Genomic DNA, 11,833 nt, shown 5'->3' on the forward strand with positions numbered 1-11,833 from the left:
GGGATATGAATTTTGAGAGGGACAAAGAGCAGAATATTATGAACTAAATGTTTAAGTCTCCCCCAAATTCATGTATTGAAACTCTAACCCCAAATGTGAGGGTATTAGGAAGTGAGGTCTGAGAGATAATTAGGTTTGGATGAGGTCATGAGGGTAGATCCCTTGGGATGGATTCAGTGCCCTTATAAGAAGAAGAGAGACTAGAAGAGAGACTTCATCTCTCTGCCATGTGAAGATACAGTAAGAAGGTGGCCATCTGCAAGCCAGGAAAAGGGGCCACGTCAAACGCTGTATCTTCTCACAGTCTGAACTTGAACTTGTCAGTCTCCAGAACTGTGAGAAACGACTATCTGTTGTTTAAGCCACCCAGTCTACAATATTTTGTTTTGGCAGCCTTAGCTGACTCAGGCACTCACTTATGCTTACATTCTAACTTCTAAATTAAGGCTGCAATGTATGAAACATGATCATAGAACTTGTAATTATCTGAGGATCCAGAAAAATCATGAGACTACACAAGGTTTATCCAGGGGCAGAGGAAATATCAGTTCACTGAGAAAAATTAAAGGGACAGTAGAAGAATAAAATATAGTTGTTTATAATTCTATCTTACAAATTATGCTTGTGAAGCCAAGTACCTAAATAATCTTAAAGATTTAGTAGTTTCCACCTGCATCCAAATAATTGCTGTGTGCCTATGTCTACACTACTTTGGAAACCTCTAATGAATGAATGTGTCAAGTTTGGATGGGTATTTGAGAGAAAAAATACTTCTTATGAGGTTGACAGTTATAAGCAAAGTTAGGAACAAAAAGCAAATTCAGAAAAAATCTCATCTTTTGTTACGGGCTAAATGTTTGTGTCACCCCCTAAATTTATATGTTGAAATCCTAACCCCCAAGGTGATGGTATTGGTAGACGGGGCCTTTGATGAATGGAATTAGTGCTCTTACAAAAGGGACCCCAGAGAGCTTGTTTGCCCTTCCACCGTGTGAAGACACAGGAAGAAGGCACCATCTATGAACCAGAAAATAGGCCCTCACCAGACATCGCATCTGCTGGCATCTTTATTGTGGTCTTCTCAGCCCCCAAAATTATGAGAAATAAATTTCTGTTATGCATAAGCTACCCAGTCTATGGTATTTTGTTATAGCAGCCTGAATGGACTAGGACACACTTCTTGAACCCCCAGGTGTTTTCTGAAGAATGAATGCCTCATATTTTACACAAGATGTCTGTGTGCACTGGGGCCGTCTAGTCTACCCTGGCCTGGTGATCAGGGCAGGGAGTCATTGAAGTTTCCCGTTCTCTAAAAGTGGAGGAAATGGCAGCCATGGGGAAGTTGCCTTTTGCTAACACAATTGAACCTTGAAAATAATATACAACTATTTTTGTCATGTTCCACTGGTCACACAGAGCAACCCCAATACAATAGGAGGGCACTCCACAAAACCATGAGTACCAGGAGGGGTGATCACTGGGAGACTCCTTGGAAACTGGCTGCTCCTGTCAAGCAGGCATTATCATTATCTCTGTTTTACAGAGGAGAAACAAGCTCCCATAAATAATTGCTCAAGTCACTCAACTTGGAATAGGCAGGTCTGGGGTTCAAACCCAGACAATGAGACCCCAGAACACATCCTTTTAGAGCACTGCCTTATACCCTGGCTTCACCACATGCCTTTCTTTCTAACTTCCTCTCTTCCCCTCACCGCACAAAACATTGCAAATGAGATTTTTCCTTTTGCTTAGACCATTTCAAAAGTCATTGTTACTTAAAGGTGGAGGTTGGAGGATTTCAAAATATACAGAGAATATCTAACCAAAGTTCCTAACACATACACAATTCAGAAAATGTAACGCACAGACAAGGGGTGACAAGACCTTTGACCCAATTTCAGAGCTTGACGTTACAAAATGAACACAAGGCAGTGTGGGTTGCGTGCGTGTTCTGTTCAGTTTCTCTCCTTCGGGGCTGTTTGGGTCAGTCTGTTGTCTCAGGAGACTGGGTGGGCTAAATTGAGCAACATTTTGCTATAATAAGTCTGCAAGATTAGACCTTAGGCAACAAAAGCCGGAAAGAGAAACTACATTTCCTATAAAATGTGGAACTGTGGGATAACAGTGTGACAACACTATGACTACAAAGGGGGAAATTTATATGTGAGAAGGAACTGGATTGCATGTTACCTATGTAAATGATCGTGAGAAAGAGAAAGTCGCGTTGTCCTTTTGTTGTGATCTTTTAAACCAAATGTGTAGTGCATTGAACCAAATAATTGTAGGCCATTATTTTAAAGTAGGTTATAGCACAGCATGAATTAATAATCACACCAATTTTATTTTACTTCATTGGATTTATTTAGCAATTGTTTTTAGCACTTCCTATATCCCAGGCCCCCTTCTAAGCACTTTAAATGTATTAACACATTTCAATTAATCCTTGCAAACAGCCTGAGAAGTAGGTACTATTACTGTTCCCATTTTACAAATGGGGAAACTGAAGCTTGGTGCAATGAAGTAACCAACCAAGATTCAACTGGGATTCAAACCAGGCATTCTGGCTCCACAACCTACCTTTTTAATCTAGCTCTCTGCCTTGTACAAAAAGATGGTGAGTTAGTCCATTCTCACACTGCTATAAAGAAATACCTGCTGGGCGTGATGACTCACACCTGTAATCCCAGCGCTTTGGGAGGCCTAGACGGGTGGATCACGAGGTCAGGAATTCAAGGCCAGCCTGGCCAAGATGGTGAAACCCGTCTCTACTAAAAATACAAAATTTAGCCAGGTGTAGTGGTGGGCATCTGCAATCCCAGCTACTCGGGAGGCTGAGGCAGAAAATTGCTTGAACCTGGGAGGCAGAGGTTGCAGTGAGCCGAGATCGTGCCACTGCACTCCAGCCTGGCGACAGAGGGAGACTCCGTCTAAAAAGAAAAAAGAGGCTGGGCACGGTGACTCACACCTGTAATCCTAGCACTTTGGGAGGCCAAGGTGGGCGGATCACGAGGTCAGGAGTTCAAGACCAGCCTGGCCAACATGGTGAAACCCCATCTCTACTAAAAATACAAAAATTAGCCGAGAGTGGTGGCAGGTGCCTGTAATCCCAGCTACTTGGGAGGCTGAGGCAGAAGAATCACTCGAACCCAGGAGGCAGAGGCAGAGGTTACAGTGAGCCAAGATTGCCCCACCGTACTCCAGTCTGGGTGACAGAGCAAGACTCCATCTCAAAAAAAAAAAAAAGAAAAGAAATACCTGAGAGTGGGTAATTTATAAAGAAAGGAGGTTTAATTGGCTCATGGTTCTGCAGGCTTCACAGGCTTCTAATCATGGCGAAAGGCGAAGGGGGTGTGAGGTGTCTCACATAGTGGGAGCAAGAGCAAGAGAGACCTAGAGAGGAGGTGATGTACATTTTTTTAAAACCCAATCTCACAAGCACTCACTCACTATCATGGGAACAGCACCGATGGTATGATGCTAACCCATTCATGGGAAATCCGCCCCGTGATCCAGTCACCTCCCACACAGGCCCCACCTCCAACGCTGGGGACTACAATTCCACATGGAGTTGATGGGGACACACAACCAAACCGTGTCCGATGGACACATAGTTTATTTTCTTTTGTGACTCTGCATAGGCCATTCTTGCCACTGGGACCTCTTCCCTCCCAATCCTCATGGCTTTCCCTGCCTGTCAGCAAACTCCTGCTCCTTTTTCAAGTGTCAACTCGGATTTACCCTCTGTGTGATGTCTTCTGTGACTCACACACAGATTTAGGCACCTGTTTATTGTGTTCTCAATGTGTCTTACCCATACTATAGAAATATTTGTTGTTTTTTATCTGCCTAGTGTAAAATTAAATAAGCATGAGGCCATTGGCCAGAAGCTCTCTCCATTTTTTGAGTTTCTGTGGAACATACAGCAACCTAATAGCATGTAAACAAACTGAAACCTAATTTAGGAGTATGTTTTTGTAACATATAGCCTGGTTTCAGCCAATCACAGAGGAGCTTCAGCCAATGATAAGCACCCAATTGATGAGGCCGTGCCCAATAAGGCAGATGCCTAGCTGTAGCCAATCAAGTGGTTTCTCTACATTGCTTTTATGTTCAGCCTAAAAAAGCTCACTGCTCACACTGCCAAGTGGAGTTTTCTGAACCTCTTCTGGTTCTGAGAGATGCCTGATTCATGAATCATTCTTTGCCCAAATAAACTCTGTTAAATTTAATTTGTCTAAAGTGTTTCTTTTAACACTAGCTTCCATTCTGCCTTCTCTGACAACAGTTCAGTAACCCATCCCACCCCCACCCCCTACTTTGGTTGTAGCCCATGTGATTTAAGTCTAGCCAATCAGAGCACTAAGGAGCTACAGTTCAGAGGTGATCATGTGACCCGGGTCCATCTAACTAGAGTGAATCCTGGGACTGAGCATGAGCAGCTGGGAAGAAACACACAAGTTTTTATTGTAAGCCTGGAGCCGCCAGCGGACTTCACATACTGCCTGAGCATGAAGCAAAAATAAAGAGAGTGAAAGGAATGACAGGGAGTGGGAAGGAGTCTGCTGGTGACATTATTTGATCCTCTGAATCATGCCTTACTTAAATTCAAGATATATTCTTGAATTTTGTGCATTAACAAATTCCCTTTTTGAGCTTAAGCCTGCTTGAGTTATCTGTCATTTGCAACCAAAGGAACATTAACCAATACATACATTTCGCTGTATATCTATGTCTATATAGCTATATGTATTCCATTTTACCAAGGTGTCTCCCTACTAACCATAATTCTTTGAGGGCAGTAGATGCTCAATATTTGTCAAATGATTTCAGCTGAAGGGTGTTTTCAAGGAGACTGACCCTAGAGGAGGGACATTTTAGGGAGGCTAACGGACTTTGCAAGATGTGATCAAGGGACTCAACCAAGTTGAAGAGTAGGATTGAAACAGAAGGGACAAATACCAAAGAAAGATTTAACAAGGCAGTGATACAGAGTGGGGTGGAACAATAGTTAGATTAAAGCCTGAGTGCTACCCTGTTCTGCATATTTGTGTCTTTTGGTGTCACTTTAGCAGCCAGCCTAAATTAAAATTTTATTGTACTGGCTGATTATTGCCTGTCTAAATCGTCCATCTCTGCTAGTTTATCACAAGTGAAAAAATTAATGATAGAGAATCAGAGACTCACTTATGAGCAAAAAAGCATGATTATTACAAGAAAGAGCTTTTATTAAACAATACCTTCAGGTCTTCATAAGAATAGGGGTGGAAGTTCAGAGACCCACATAACTCAGTTTGCAGTAAAGGCTGCTTCCTGGGCAACTTAATGGAGCATGAACTACCTGCAACGGTCCCAGTTGAAATGGAGACTGGAAGATGAAGTTGTCCTTCCTTTCTCTAACCACCAGCCAAGAGGACACTTGGAACGTGTGAGTAGCAGCACCCAACAACCAGCTGCAGGACCCAGTGGAAGGGAGGCATAAGGTCACTCTTAAAATCCTATCACCTCACGTAGAAAAGTAGCTAAGTCCTAATTAAGCTCAACATCGCCACTCTCAGCTTATCCCTGAGACAGGTCATAAGAAGAGGGACCATTTGCTTTGCTCTGGGATTGTTGCACTTCTGCTCTCTGACTTTGTCAAAAAAAAATTAACTTAAACAGTTGCTACCATGTTGGATAGTGTAGCTCAATGGTTTCTTTCTCTCTCTCTTCCCTCTCCTCTTCTGCCGTCTATGTATTTACCATCCCTCTTGCAGAAATGCTCTTGTGGAATATGGCTTTTTTTTTTTTTTTTTGAGATGGACTCTCGCTCTTGTCGCTCAGGCTGGAGTGCAGTGGCACGATCTCGGCTCACTGCAACCTCCGTCTCCTGGGTTCAAGAGATTCTCCTGTCTCAGGCTCTCAAGTAGCTGGGATTACAGGTGCCTGCCACCATGCCCAGCTAATTTTTATGTTTTTAGTAGAGATGGGATCTCACCATGTTGGCCAGGCTGGTCTTGAACTCCTGACCTCACGTGATCCACCCGCCTCGGCCCCTTAAAGTGCTAGGATTACAGATGTGAGCCACCGTGCTCAGCCGGCTTTCTATTTTGTTTTCTTTTTCTTTTTCTTTCTTTTTTTTTTTTTTGAGATGGGGGTCTCACTCTGTTACCCAAGCTGGAGTGCAGTGGCTTGATCATAGCTCTCTGCAGCCTTGAACTCCTGGGCTCAAGCAATCCTCCCATCTCCACCTCCAGAGTAGCTGGGACTAGAAGTGCAAGCCACTGCACTCGGGTAATTCTTTAGTGTTTTGCAGAGATGAGGGTCTTGCTCTGTTTTGGTCTTGAACTCCTAGGGTCTCCCTTTGTGCCCAGGTTGGTCTCAAACCCCTGGGTTCAAGTGACCCTCCCACTTCAGCCTCCCAAAGTACTGGGATTACAGGTGTAAACCACTGTGCTGGCCAACTTCCTATGTTTTAAAAATCTTCCCAGTCGGGTCCAGTGCCCTAACCTAATGGATGCCAGTTGAATGTGGCCTCTTTTAGTCAAAGGGAAGGATTCTTTTTTTTTTTCCTCCAATTATTACTTTATTTATATTACTAGGCTTAAGTTACATGAAAAAAGACAACTAAGCGGTTTTGCCCATTTCAGAAAAAGTTTCCAATCAACACCAATTATGTGGCGACAAATAACTAGGAATGGTGACAGCTTTGGGTCAAGACCAACAAGGAAGAATGGACTCTCGTGCTGCAGTACATTTCCAACAAGGATACGGCACACCAGCCAGCACAGCCATGCTAACACTGGGCCTTCAGCGCCAAGCACAGATTCAGATCTATTCTCTGAAGTTAGCAAATCAAGTGAAATAACTGGAATTTTTTTTTAAGTTTAAAATGAAGCCCAAGTAAGTTTAAAACCATACTCTTGTCATATTTTCCTTTCAAAATTCACATGAAACACACTCTTCGTGCCAATAGCCCAGATATTTCTTCTTACATAACCCACCATGCAGCTGCAGACAGACTCTCCTACCTCAAGATGTAAACATAGGGGAAAAATTAATGGCATTTGTCTAATATTCTCTCTATACACTGCTGTTGGATGGAAAATACAAAAAAAATTTTAAAGGTTCCATCTCAGATTCTCGCAACCTTCAGGTCATGCATCTGACTCTGATGCTAAGGTGACAGTGATTGTCACCTGATGTTTGTTTTCAGTAAGGAGGACCTGGGAAAGACGAATTTATCTCTTTTTCTTCAAGAATTATCAGATGGTACATGCTCCTCAGAGCCCCCACTCTCTTGAACTAGAGCACTCTGCGGGATCACACAGCCTTCCGTACAACACGGCTATCTCCAGTGACAAATGCATAAATCCATCCCGGTTTGCTATTGCAATTTTTGCAGCTCATATCTGAACCCTGTGGCCGCCAGTGAGCATGACCAGATCTTAAAGTTCACTGCACAGCAGATTAACTACCTTGTTAAAAGGCCAGTGGCACCTGTGAACTGAGCGGAGATGAGTTCTGAGCAGTTGGTCAGGATCCTGTCAGTTTGCACAAGAACACAGACGGGTACCACCGATATGATCAAGGAAAATTCTGCCCGTTTTTATAGCTGAAGTTCTACAATCTCTGAGTAGCGATGAGATCCATGGCTGCCAGATCTCCTCAGCTGGGATGAAGGCCCCAGGATTCTTGACAGTTAATCAAAACCAGAATTCATACTGAAGCAGGAAATTTTCCCTGGCCCCTCACAGGCGGGGGAGTGCAGGTGAGTGGGTGCAGGAGCTGGGGCGAGTGCTTTGGGGCACTGGCAGGAACAAAACTCCATGCAGCCCTGCAGCACGGTCTAGGGGGGTGCCCATGACCCATGAAGCCCCAGAAAGAGTGTTACAGTGCTCTTTTAGCATTGCCATCTGTGGATAGCTTAAGTGTTAGCAACTCAGTGGAAAGTCAGTGTGACAGCCTTTTGCACTCGCACCCAAGTTCTCATTCACTATCCAGGAGGAATGAGGTCACACAACAAATTGGAGATGCTATATGTGGGGGATTTTATTGCCAGTGAAAGCGGCTCTCAGCAGAAAGGGGAGCTGAAAAGGGGACGGAGCAGGAAGGTAATCTTCCCCAGCAGCCGTCCCTGCTGGACTCCTCTCCAAAGCTACAACGTCAAGCTGTCCGGTGTCCTTATAAGAAGACAGCCTTGCTGGGCGCAGTGGCTCACGCCTATAATCCCAGCACTTTGGGAGGCCGAGCAAGAGAGAGCTAAGGTGGAGGTGCTGCACCCTTTTAAGTCAAGCTGCTTCTCCTCTCTGCTGGCTGAGTTTTGGTGTTATTATAGACACAGGATGCGGGGCAGGGCAGGCTGTGGGTGGTTTTGGAAAACGCAACATTCCAGCAGGCAAACAGGGATGTAAGTTTTCACTTTGGGTCGTGGTATTTTCACTCAAGGTGAAAAACCTCTTCCCAGAATGTTTCTGCATCCTGTCCTTGTCATTACGGAATAAAATGGTACACTGCCATTTCATGTTATTCCTTTTTTAAAATACATATCCTTTAAGCTGGTCGTTTACCTCTTTTTAAAAGGAAACTGTAAGGTCCTCCAGGGCAGGGAGTATGTCTGTAAAGCCTTCTAGAGCTGGGCTCCTTGCTTCCTGATCTCACTCTCTCACTGTCTGTAGGCTCTTGGGCAGGTTATTTACTTTCTTAGTGTCTCAATTTCCTCCTCTGTAAAACAGAGATAATAGTATTTAGCCCAGAAGGTTGTGGCGAAGTGTGAATCATTTCTCCATGTAAAACACATAGGACAGGCCGGGCAAGGTGGCTCATGCATGTAATCCCAGCACTTTGGGAGGCCTAGGCGGGCAGATCACCTGAGGTCAGGAGTTCAAGACCAGCCTGGGCAACACGGAGAAACCCCATCTCTACTAAAAATATAAAAATTAGCGGTGCATAGTGGCACATGCCTGTAATCCCAGCTACTTGGGAGGCTGAGGCAGGAGAATCGCTTGAACCCGGCAGGTGGAGGTTGCAGTGAGCCGAGATTGAACCATTGCACTCAAACCTGGGCAACAAGAGTGAAACTCTGTCTCAAAACAAAACAAAACACACATAAGACAGAGCTCAGCACAGAGTAGGTGTTAAGCATGTTCACCACTATTATTTCCTTTGCTTAGCACAATACCTTGCACAGGGCAGACACGCAACAGCTGTCTCTTGAATGAAGGAATGAATGAATGAATGACTGGGTTAAGCATGTTGCCACCAGGTGGCAGAAGAGCCTCACTTATAAAGGCAGAACCCAAACACCAGATTCATGAGAACTCCCTCCTGAAGTCCAGATACACATTGCCAAATAAAATAAAATAAAATAAAATAAAAAGCACTGAACCTCATTTAGGCCTTGAAGTGAAGTTCCTCTTTTCTCTTGCCCTTCCTGTCTCTCCCATCTCTGCTCACTCTCTGAATCATTTCTTTCTTTCCCACTTAATACATATTAGTCAGTTTGGGCTGCCACAACAAAATACCACAGACTCGGTAGTTTAAACAACAGATATTTAACGCATCACAGTTCTGGAGGTTGGAAGTCCATGATCAAAGTGCCGTGATCAAAGGGCTGGTTTCTGGTGAGGCTTCTCTTCCTGGCTTGTAGATGTCCACCTTCCCGCTGTTATTGTCACAGGGCCTCTTCTCTGTGCCACACAGAGAGGAAGGAAAAGGAGTAGGAGAGGGAGAGATCTCAGATTCACACAATGAAGCCCTAACTGCCAGTTTGACTATATTTGCAGATGGGGGGGTTTTTTTGTTTGTTTTTTGTTTTGTTTTTTTGAGACAGAGTCTTGCTCTGTTGCCCAGGCTGGAATGCAGTGGCCTGATTTCAGCTGACTGCAACTTCTGCCTCCAGGGTTCATGCCGTTCTCCTGCCTCAGCCTCCCAAGTAGCTGAGATTACAGGCACCCACCACCACACCCGGTAAATTATTTTGTATTTTAGTAGAGACAGTATTTCACCATGTTGGTCAGGCTGGTCTCAAACTCCTGACCTTGTGATCTGCCCGCCTTGGCCTCCCAAAGTGCTGGAATTGCAGGTGTGAGCCACTGCACCTGCCTGCAGATGGGGTTTTTAGGGAGGGAGAGAGAGAGGGAGATCTGGAGTGTCTTCTTATAAGGACACCAGTCCTGTGGGATTAGGCCCCACCCAAGTTACCTCATTTAATCTTAATTACCTCCCTAAAGATCCTGTCTCCAAATACAGTCAAACCAGGGGTTAGAGTTTCATTGTGTGAATCGGGGAGGGACACCCTTCAGTTTATAACATACACGTTTCATTTTTTAATTCCTGATTCTCACATTTCCTACCAATGTGGTTTTTCATTCTTACTCTCTATTATTCCCGCTCCTCCCCCGGCTCCCATCTGCCATCCCTCAATCTTTATATGGCTTTTCTAGGGCTAGTGGTATTTATTGTAAACTGAACAACTCTAGGGGGCACCATTCATACCATAGTCAGCACAGGTTTGCATATGTATTATGACAATGTTGAGGCTGATGGCAGCAACATGTCTTGAGGAAGGGGAGTCTTTTTCTTACTCACACAAAGGTGCTGGCCCCTTCGTTTTCCTCTGTTGTTGTCCTGTCCTCCTCCCCATCATTCTCTTTCTTCAGCCTTCTCTCTCTTTCCTTACTCTCCTCTTCAGGCTGAACCTGCTCTGTGTCCGTAGAGAGATGATTTAATTCATTGCACCACACATTCATCCTGTACTTTTGGTCAGCCAGGCCCTTTGTGGGTGCCAGGTGGTTCACCCTATTCTTTTTGTTTGTTTGTTTTGTTTTGTCTTTATTTTTTATGTATTTATTTATTATACTTTAAGTGCTAGGGTACATGTGCACAACGTGCAGGTTTGTTACATATGTATACATGTGCCATGCTGGTGTGCTGCACCCAGTAACTTACATTAGGTATATCTCCTAATGCTATCCATCCCCCCGCCCCTCCCCACAATAGGCCTCGGTGTGTGATGTTCCCCTTCCTGTGTCCAAGTGATCTCATTGTTCAATTCCCACCTATGAGTGAGAACATGCGGTGTGTGGTTTTCTGTTCTTGCGATAGTTTGCTGAGAATGATGATTTCCAGCTGCATCCATGTCCCTACAAAGGACGTGAACTCATCCTTTTTTATGGCTGCATAGTATTCCATGGTGTATATGTGCCACATTTTCTTAATCCAGTCTGTCACTGTTGGACATTTGGGTTGATTCCAAGTCTTTGCTATTGGGTTCACCCTATTCTTGCACCTTTAAAGGAATCAGTCTATTTACACCCTAGAGGTCAATACCCAATGAAATGTGCCTGCAATATCCTTGGATCATTCATCGTCTTCATTTACCTTGGAGCAGACATTAAGACTCAAGCATGGAGGAGAAGAGAAGAGAATATAATCCAATAACATAAACTAATGTTTATTGAACCCTTGTGTGCTGCACACAGTTCTCATCCCTCTCTATGCATAACATTTAATCATCAAAACTGCCTTCTCATTTTGCAGATGAGAAAACTAAGCTGCAGAGAATGAGGCAGAGACCCCTCCTTGGTTTCCTAACTTCCATTTTCTTTTCCTTTATTTAAGTAACAGGATCTCATGAGTTTTGGCTGGGCACATGGCTGCCCAAGGAGAGCAGACATTTCCCAGCCTCCCTTGCAGTTTGATGTGGCCAGGTAACTACATTCTAGACCCCTGAGGTGTGAGTGGAAATGATGTCTGCAATTTCAGAGTTCCGTCCTTAAAAGGAAGCTGCTTGCTTCTATGTCTTTTCCTTGTCCCCAGGCTGGGATAGGGATAGGGGAGTAGTGAGCCAGCTTTG

The 11,833-nt window shown here is 44.3% G+C and overlaps 1 pseudogene; it reads right to left on the bottom strand.

Moving 5' to 3' along the window:
* Window positions 1-7,231: 7,231 nt before the first annotated feature.
* On the bottom strand, window positions 7,232-10,727 carry LOC102144413 (protein yippee-like 5; annotated as a pseudogene).
* Between the last annotated feature and the right edge of the window lie 1,106 nt (window positions 10,728-11,833).

This window comes from Macaca fascicularis, chromosome 11 (assembly GCF_037993035.2).
Source record: "Macaca fascicularis isolate 582-1 chromosome 11, T2T-MFA8v1.1".
Taxonomy (NCBI): domain Eukaryota; kingdom Metazoa; phylum Chordata; class Mammalia; order Primates; family Cercopithecidae; genus Macaca; species Macaca fascicularis.